Source organism: Antechinus flavipes, chromosome 1, assembly GCF_016432865.1.
Source record: "Antechinus flavipes isolate AdamAnt ecotype Samford, QLD, Australia chromosome 1, AdamAnt_v2, whole genome shotgun sequence".
NCBI lineage: Eukaryota > Metazoa > Chordata > Mammalia > Dasyuromorphia > Dasyuridae > Antechinus > Antechinus flavipes.
The window spans coordinates 24,536,676-24,547,247 of record NC_067398.1 but is presented as its reverse complement, the minus strand read 5'-3'; the positions used below and the strand labels follow the sequence as shown (position 1 = coordinate 24,547,247).

General features: G+C 36.7%; 1 pseudogene; it reads right to left on the bottom strand.

The window, feature by feature from the left end:
* Window positions 1-974: 974 nt before the first annotated feature.
* LOC127550900 (splicing factor YJU2-like) lies at window positions 975-3,305 on the bottom strand (annotated as a pseudogene).
* Window positions 3,306-10,572: the final 7,267 nt, after the last annotated feature.

Below are 10,572 nucleotides of genomic sequence, written 5' to 3'. Positions count from 1 at the left end.
CCCTTCGTCTCTCAGAGCAGAACCCTTTCTCCTCCAAAAACCGCCATTCAGGAGCACCACTTAGACCAAGCTGCAGTATTAGCTGAACAGACCAGCTATTGGTGGGGTCTCATGGATGCAATAATATGATTTGAATGAAGGCAACAGAAACTTGAATCCTTGAAGTGATGGACTTGGCATGTAAAATAAGACAGATCTTTATTTGTTGTGAATGATCAGGCTCATTTGGTTAAGGAGGAAAGGAAAGGAATAAATACTAGGTACCTACTATGTGTCAGGCACTTTACTAAATGTTTATAAGTGTTTTATATTTCACTAAGTGAGATATTTGGTATAAGATTTGTTTTCTTCCTGGAAGAGGAGGTAGGAGAGAGAGAAAATATATTTTTGTTAATTGAAAATAATTTAATTAAAAAATCAAAGCACTGTGCAACAAGAAAACTGTTTGGTTCTGCACACCTTTATTGTATCTAGGATATACTGTAACCTATTCAACATGTAAAGGACTGCTTGCCATCTGGGGGAGGGACTGGAGGAAAGGAGGGGAAAAATCGGAACAGAAGTGAATGCAAGGGATAATGCTGTAAAAAATTATCCTGGCATGGGTTCTATCAATAAAAAGTTATTTAAAAAAATAAAAAATAAATAAAGTTCTACCCTTAAGTCAGAGTAATAAAAGATTAATCACAACATTCAAAATATAAAAAATAAAATAAAATAAAATAAAATAAAAAATCAAAGCAACTTCCCCCTCCAAAAAAAAAAAAAATACAAATAGGGCTGTGTAATGGGCCAGCATATGTCTTCTCTGGAGGTTTTCTTTTGGCATTAATAAATTATAACCAGGTATGTTTTCTATGATCATGGAGTATTCTCTCTCTCTGATGTAATCCAAATAATAACAACCAGTTCATCCTGGAGGCAGCCTCAGTCACCAAAATCCATTTGGGAGCCATCCTCTAAAAATTGTGACAAGAGGAAGGCTTATTTTTTTTGGCTTCATAATGGAATGAGCTGGCAAAAAATATTTTTGTTAGGATTTTTTTTAAGCCAGTGAATTTCCACTTGGAATATTTCTCTTCGTTTTTTTTTAAGTCCAATTGGTTTTCTTTATTTGGTTTAAGATAATGACTTATAGATACACATCATGTGGGGCTGATAGAGGTTGGGGGAGGAAACCCTCTGGATTTGCCTGATCTTGCCAGACGACTGGCTTTTGTCTGTCCCATCTGGTACATAGTCTGAGCCAGGAGGGAAAAGGAAAAAATAGATTCCTATTGTGATAGGGCATCATATATCCCATATTCAACTCCCAAAAGTTCAAATGCCATCAGATAATCTTGGTGTGAGGCTAGGAGGAAAACAAATCTACACACCACACATGATAAGTTAGTGCTGGATACTGATGAAAAGTGCCATTCTCTGTAAAGTGTGATAAATGACACACCAGCAACAGAGAGAAATTAATTCTGGCCCTGTCAGGAAGAAAAAGGCCTTGAAGTTCCAGGGATGGCAAGAGGCAACTTCCTGCCTCCTTAGTAGCTCTCCTCTGGCTATCTGGGCTTGAAGAGCATGAAGGGCACAGCTCCAAAGGAAGCAGAGTCCCAATATCTTCAGTAGCTCTACCCCTGATGTTATGGTGGGCAGTAAGTTAGTCTTCAGTTGTTCCTACTCTTTAAATAGGGCAGATTCAGAAAGATTTGCCATAGTGCTGAATGCTACTGAGATCTATGGAGATGGAGAGGGAGAAGGAAAAAAAGAGAAGGAAGGAAAGGGAGAGGAAGAATGAGGGAGGAGAATAAAGGAGGAGAGAAGAAAGGAATCAGAATGATCAATTTCTCGAAAGCAAAGTGGGGAAAGAACATGAAGCACACTAGATAGCCTCTGGCAATATGGTTCCCACCCCAATCCTCATCTTCACCTTGCTGGGCTCATTGAATAAAAAAAATAAACTCATTCCAGCCTGACTTCATGGTCAGCCCCAACCAGGACATAAAGGTCTGGGTCTTACATCTAAGAGAAGGGACTGATGCTTCAGCCATTGTTGTTGCTATATTTCCCATCTGATTACACTCCCAGCTGCTCAAAGACTAGGCACTGGGTATCCTGCCCAATGTGTCCACCTACTACAAACTCTGCAAGTAAAACTGTACCTGCGATGGGCAAGACCACATGCCCATTGCTGACATGAAGTCTTGGGGCAGCTGTCTCCTTTGCCACAAACAGACCTGCCAGCTTTGCTGTCCAACACATCTACACTCTGCTCCTAACTCTCCAATTTCTGAGTTTTTTTTTTTTTTTTTTAATTTAGGGACCTCGTCCAAGATGGCAGGGGGATTAGACTGCAAGGGCAACTGGGAAGATGCAAGTCAGGCTATTCATCAGTGTCAGAGTCTTCTCCTGGCCTGTTCCATCATGGCATCCATTTCTTTTTTGGTCCCTCCTCCTGCTCTTACTGGTGCTTCTCTTCCTCAGACATTCAGACAATGATTGTTTCTGGAACATCATTTAAAGTCCACATTACCCTAGTGCTGATCATGCTCCTTCAACTGCTGCAAATTCTCCAGAATATCCACCTCCAGCTTGGAGTCCTTGATCTGGTTCTCCAGCATCTTCTGGGATTATGGCATTCTTCATTTTCTCTTTCCTTCTGTGTCCTTTTCTCTTCTTCTTTCCAGAGTTCCTGGAAGTTCCAGATAGCTCCATGTTCTATGGTATAATCTATTTTCTCAGAGTTTATTTTGAAGGTTATTTTGAGCTAGAAAACAGGTACACTTCATACAGAAATGAAAAACTGGAAATCCCAGATAAAGCTCAGTCTTCACTGTCTCCTTCTGGGCACTAAACTTATCTTTATAAATATATTTGCTACATGTCTTATCTTTCATGTTGAGGAGGGCCATCAGTCTTATAACATATTACTGATCTTTGGGCAACTTGAGTTTAGGGATTTTTGATGGATCAAAATCTGGCATATAGCATTTATTTAAGACTTTTCCCTCTGACATCTTGGTGCTACTTCATGAACCACACTCCACTCCCAGTCACCAATTTACTAAACACTCTCAGGTACTGGTCACTACACATTAGCTCTCCCAACCATTCTGTCTACTTCCATGAAGTACCCTGGCTGGATCCACCACACTCACAGGTCAAGTGCATGATGACCTGCCTCTACATATTTTTAAAGACTTTTCATCTGAAGGTTTTAAGAGGAGGAAACTTGCCTTCTTGGGACTTAATTGTGACCAATTTTATTTTATGATAATGGTGATCTCATAGACATAAATGTGGTCAGTCTCTTTTTTTTTCATCAATTTTAGAGATACCAATTCATTGTTGGTGGAGTTGTGAACTGATCCAACCATTCTGGACAGCAATTTGGAACTATGCCCAAATAGTAATCAAATTCTGCATGCCCTTTGATCTAGCAATACCACTAGTAGGTCTGTATCTCAAAGAGATCATAAAAAAAGCAAAAGGCCCCACATGTACAAAAATATTTATAGCAGCTCTTTTGTGGTGGCAAGGAATTGGAAACTGAGGGAATGCTTGGAGAATAGCTTAAGAAGTTGTGGTAAATGAATGTATATAATAGAAATTATAGCACAATGAAAAACCATTGGTGGTGCATTTTTCCCTTTTGTTTTGATGTTTGTGTCATAAGATGATTAATATGGAAATATATTTAAAGTGATTATACATATATAACCTATGTCAGATTGCTTACTGTCTTGGGGAAGGAAAAAGTAACAGAGAGAAAGAAAAAAATTAAACTCTAAATCTTACTAAAATTAATGTTGAAAACTGTCTTTACATGTAATTATAAAAATAAAATACAACTGAGAAAAAAAGAAATGATGAACAAGACAGATTTCAGAAAAACATGGAAAGATTTATATGAACTGAAGCTAAGTGAAATATGCAAAACCAGAACTACACAGTAATGGCAACATTGTGCAAGGATCAACTATGATAAACTTAATTCTTTTCAGCAATACAATGATCTGGGACAATTCCAAAAGATGTATGATGAAAAATGGTATCCATATCCAGAGAAACAATTATGTATCTGACTGAAGTGTACTATTGTCACTATTTTTCTTTCTTATGCTTTTTCCCTTTTGTTATGATTCCTCTTTCATAACATGACTAACGTGGAAATGTGTTTAACATCACTGTACATGTATAACATTTATCAGATTGCTTACTGTCTTAAGGATGGGGAGGAGAGGGAAGGAGAAAAATTGGAACTCAAAATCTTATTAAAATGAATATTGGATCTACTTGTCATCCTGCCATCTGAGGGAGGGGGTAGGGGGAAGGAGGGGAAAAAACCAAGAGGTTTGGCAATTGCCAGTGCTATAAAGTTACCCATACATATAATCTGTAAATAAAAGGCTATTAAAATAATAATAAAAAAGAAACTGAAAATAAAATAAAATGAATGTTGAAAGCTATCTTTACATGTAATTGGGGAAAAATACTATCTACAAAAAATGTAAAGCTCCACATTCATGTCAAAATAAAAAAAAAGTTAAAAATAAAGTGGGTTTGGCAAATAATAAAGCTATAGTCTTACTGTCTTTCCATCGTATAGATACAACTCTTTTAATGGCCTACTCTGTTATGGAGGTAGCAGGACAAAACAATCCCAAGATGACTAGAATTATGCAATATGGTAGAGTGGACACAGAGAAGGGTTCAAGTTTGGAAGACCTCAATTTAAATACCAGCTCTGCCATGCAACACTGGGGAAGTCAGTCAACCATTCTGATCTTGTCTTCTCCTCAGTAATCTGATTATATTACTGACAGTCCATGTACCATATGTTTCATAGGGATGTGGGAAGTTCAAATAGAATCAAAGGCTGACACAGCTAGAGCTGAAAGGGAGAATCCTCTTGAGCTAGGGGTCTAAGGAAAATATCTAAAATGAAGTAGAGATAGACTCTCCAGATAAGGAAGGTAATGTACTGTATTTTTATTTACAAATTTGAAAAACCCCTCATTTCTACATGGGTTAACACCTACAAAAATGAATATTCGTGGCTGAAAACTGATTCAATATACTATTTTTTCATGATACATATTCTCCAAAAAAATCCTTTCTAATTTCAGCAAGATGATTTTTATAGAAGAAAAAAGGAATAAGGTGACATGTGTTTCAGGATGAATTATGGTAGTCTAAGGCTTCATATCATTAATAATATTATACATAAATAATAAATTTCTTCATTTATTTTCATTTCACAAAGAAGTAAACTGAGGCCCAGGTGGGTCAAGTGACTCACCCAAAAGCACATAGCATAATAGATATAAAATGCTTTTCAAGCTTTAAAGCATTACATAGGGTATCCCCAAAGTTTTAATAATTTGAACTTTCTCTAAGAACTCTGGGATCCTCAAATATAGGACAGTTTGTTATTGTTGTTGTTATTGTTTTTTCTGTTATTGTCAGAATTTTATCTTTGGCTTTATTTTTTCAAATAAACAACTCACTGATGCTTTTTTCTCACATTACTAGCTTCACTTCTCAATGAGTCCCCGACTTGTTTCTTCATAAATCACTGCCTTGTAACAAAAATACATTCTTAAACCCACTAATCTATTTATCCATTTCCAGTATTAGGTAATAAGTTGCTTGAATGTACAGATTGTTTCTTTTATCTCTTTGTATTCCCAATGACCAACATATAGCAGACGCTTAATAAAAACTTTTTGGATGATTAAACTAACACCATGACCGATTCCACACCTCTGGTCCAACCACCTTTTGAGAGAAGAGGAAGGCATACTCTCAATCCTCCAAAGTCATTACATTGATCTGAGCTCTGATCATATTCAATGTTGCTTTTCTTTCTGTTACTATGGTCTCTCCTGTCCCATTGAAGGAATATTCCCAAAGGGTTTGACTGGAAGATTCTGATTGAATGCAGCTTCAAATATTATCTGTCACCAAGATTTACACAGTTACTAAAGTGAAGTATATTCCCAAGTTAATATTTGATGCATTTATCTGGGGACCAGCCCCTGCCTCAATAATGGAATATATCTGAAGTGAAGCTATTCCAATCTAGTGAAACATGTCATAAAATTCTCATCCATTCCCTGCAAAAAAAAAAAAAAAATGGAAATGTCCTGTCTTGGCTAGGGGGGAAAGATCTAAGCGATATATCTAAAATGAAATAAAGATAGACCCTCTAGATAAGGAAGGTAATGTACAGTATTTTTATTTACAAAATTGAAAAATCCCTCATTTCTATATAGGTTAGCACCTACAAAGATGAATGTCAGTGGCTGAAAACTGATTCAATACACTATTTTTTTCATGATACATATTCTTCAAAAATCTTTTCTAATTTCAGCAAGATCATTTTTATGGGGGCAAAGAAGGGATAAGGTGACAAGTGCTTCAGGATGAATTATGTTAGTTTCAGGCTTCATATCATTAGCAATACTATACACAAATAATGATCTACTTTGGGAAATACAAATGAGTAGCTTCATTTAATGGGGATTGCAGTCAGTAGCACTTTTCCATTTTAAATATTTTCACCAGGGAAACCAGCAATTTGAGTAGGAAGCCTGAGAGAATCTCAAATTTTAAACAGTGTAGATGAGTACTTTAATAAAGAAAAAATGATTTTATTGAGTTAACTAGAATGAATGGCGCCATGGGAAAGGGATTTCCCCAGTTCCCGCCCAAATAATCCAGAATAAAACAGGATTTATTCCTTATGCTGCCCCCTAGTGTGCAGGATGGAGAAATTGATAATCAATCCAAACTACTCTATTATGAGACAAGAGGTAGCATGATGTAGTAGAGAGCTGACCTCAGAGCCAGAAAGATATGAGTTCGAGTCTCAGATCATATATCATATATACGAATAAATGAATTAGAGAATCACCAGCATGGAGATGATAGTTGGAGTTATGGACACTAATGAAATCACCAATCAAAATAATATATATGGAGAAGAAAAGAGTCCTGGTTAGTGTTGGTGACTTGAACAAAGATCCAGGCAAAAAGACCAAGAAAATGCCGTCAGACAAACATGAAGAGGACCAGGAAAGAGCAGAGTCACAAGAATGTAGGGAGAAGAGAGGATCACGAAAAAGAGGGTGATTGGGACAGTCAAAAGCAGCAGCGAGATCAAGAAGGTTGAAAACTGAGGAAAAGGCCATTTAGCTTCTTAATAGAACACTAGTTGAAGGAAATGTTTTCAGAGAAAACAATATATGAACTGATACAAAGTGAAATGAGTGGAACCTGGAGAGCAATTATACAAATAACAAGATTGTAAAGACAAACAGCTTTGAAAGACTTAGTAGTTCTGATGAGCAATTACAATTCTAGAGGACTCAGGATGAAATAGGCTCCGCTAATTCATTCAGAACTAATGGGCTCAGAATGGTGCTTTAGATTTTGGGGCAATGGAGGAATTTAGCTTAATTTACTGTACTTGTAAGGGGGTTTGTTTTTCTTGCTTTATCAATGGGTGCAGAAGAAAGGTAGAGAATTCAGATAAAACTGGATTTTTTTTTTAATGAAAGAGATCATTGGAAACTTTGGCCATTTCATTTTTGTATTTGTGTCACCAGTGCCTTGCACATGACAAGGGTTTCATATATTATTTACTGAATCAAATAAAAGCAACACCATGGAACAGCAGAGAAAGCACTGAATTTGGCATCAGAGGACCTAGTTCCAATTCACCACTCTGTTCTTAATTCACTGTATTACCTGGGGAAAAACGCGTAATGTTTCTTGACCCCAATTTCCTTATCAGGAAAGATGAAGGACTTGGATCATATCACTCCAAGTTTCCTTCCTGTTTTCAGCTAAGTTTCTGTGATCATTAAGGATGAAAAGAAAAGCAATTAAATTAGGAAAAATGGTTTTGAATCAAATTTCTCAGACGATGGTTTGATATCTAAAATATAAAAAGCAATTAGCAGATGCAAACTATATCTCTGTATCTATTGTTTTCATATATATTACAAAGAGATATTTGTGTGTGTGTGTGTGTATACATACACATCCATATATGTGTGCTTACATATGACCCAAAGCCATTCCTCAATAAGTGGTCAAAGGAAATGAACAATTCCACAAAAAAGGATTACAAATTATAGTCATATGGAAAAATGTTCCAATCATTAATAATAAGAAAAGTACAAATCAAAATCACCCTGAAATTTGTCCTCATGCCCTGAAAATTGGAAAGATAACAAAAATCTGGCAATCAATGTTGGAGGGGTTGTGGGAAGATAGGCACACATGGGAAGACAGAGCATCACTGCTAGAGCTACAAATCAGTCTATTCATTTTAGAAAGCAATCTGAAATCATATAAATAAGGTGATTGAGAGGTCCATACTTTTTAATGCAGAGATTTCATTATTAGGCCCCAAGGACGTCAATGAAAGCAGCATTTTTTGTAGTAGCAAACAATTAGAAATATAGTAGGAGCTTATCAACTGAAAAATGGTTAAACAATTTGTGGTTCATGAATGTAATAGAATTGTATTATCCTGTATGACATGAACCCAGAGAAATATGGAAAGAGCCATCTAAACTGTTGCAGAATAAAATAATGAAACTGAGAAAATCATATATATAGCAATAGCAATAATGTTAATGAGAGAACAACCACAAATATTTTAAATGAATATTGCAAAATCATAAAGGACAAATATAATTCAAATGAATAGATATGAATAGGGGCAGCTAGGTGGTGCAGTGAATAGAGCACCAGCCCTGAAGTCAGGAGAACCTGAGTTCAAATCTGGTCTCAGACACTTAATAGTTCCTAGCTGTGGGACCCTGGGCAAGTCATTTAACTCCCCCCCAAAAAAGTCACTTAACTCCCTACAGCACTGAGTAGGTGCTGCCATTTCTCTGGGGGAAGTCCACAAATGTACATTTTATATGTATATACATGCATACACACAAACACATTTGTGCATACACATATGTACAATATATATGCTCATATATATATGCATATATATGTTATGTGTATATACCTTTGTTTGGTGCCTATTATGTGCCAAGTATTATGCTAAGCAAAAAGAAAAGATAGTTCCTGCTCTCTAGGACAGTTTAGCAGATATTTTTGAGACTTTTTTGATACACTGAACAGTTATGGCTTCTCCCTCCTTCTCTCTCTCTCTCTCTCTCTCTCTCTCTCTCTCTCTCTCTCTCTCTCTCTTTCTCTTTCTCTCTCTCTCTGTCTCTCTCCTTCAGAATTAGTGACTTACATAGGATAGTTCTCTAGGTGGGAAAGACAAGTTACTGGGAAAAATTGTGGCAGCAAAAAAAAAAAAAAAAAAAAAAAAGACATCAATAAAAACTTATTTTAAAAAAGAACTCTACAACCAACTTTTAGATGACAAGATATCCCTATCCCATCAGAAAATTCTTTAAGTCACAAGAGATTCTGACACTCCTCCTCCCTCCATTCTAGTTTACTAACACTAAATTCAATCCAACCCAATGAACATTTATTACATCCCTACTATGTCACAGGGACTGGGACCATAAGGAAATTAATGAAGAAGTCTTTCCCCTTGAAATTCCATTGGAAAAAAAAAGCAACATCAACATAGATTTTTTTAAAAATGTATATATGCAAAATAAATTGCGGAGGTTAATGAAAGAGAGCACTAGTAACAGAGGAAATCTGAACAGGCTTCCTGTTGGAGGCTTTGAAGAATCTCTGGACTACAGGCAGCAAAGCTGTGAAGGGAGTTCATTCCAGGCACAGGGGACGGCCTGTACAAAAACAGAGATGGAAGATTGAATGCCATTTACGGGGAACAGCAAGCAAGCCAGCTTGGCTGGAACACAGAGTGCAAAAAAGGAGAGTAATATGCAATAAGCCTGGAAAGGTGGGCTCGGGCCAAAGCGTGAAGGACTTGAAAAGCTAAACAGAACAAAAAAAGTCTAGAATTTATTCTGGAGTCAAGGGAGTGTCACTAGAGTTTACTGAGCAGGGGGCTGACATGGTCAGACTCGGTTTTTGATAACTGTGTGAAAGATGGACTGTTGTTCATCAAGGTAGGAGGAGAATAAAATGTAAGCTCCCCAATTCTGTGCTAAGGAAACAAATACATCGAGTCCTCAAAATCGTCTCTGCCAAAATACTGGCTTCCTGTACTGCAGAAAGCCTATGCTAATTAGCTTGCCGACATTAATAAAACAGAGCTTGACTGTTAGTAATGGGAAACATCCTACCAACCCTCCCCGCCCCCCCACACACACACCCTCTGAAATATGAAAGAGCTAGACATCTATTTTTTTTTTTACTTAAAAAAAAATCTCTCAACAGTTTTATTTTAGAAAACATCCTGAAACTATATGTTTTCTTTGTTGGCTTTCATTTCTATTGTGCAGCCAAATTTTGCTTAAGAAAGAATATAAATAATGGATGTAAACGTGACCTCAAGACACGGTGACACATTCCAAGAGCAGCTTCTGCCGTGAAATAGTTTGTTCGAAGCCATCTGGTACCTGATTTCTCTGGCAGGATGACACAATAACTTTAAAACCTAAGTTCTGTCTCCAG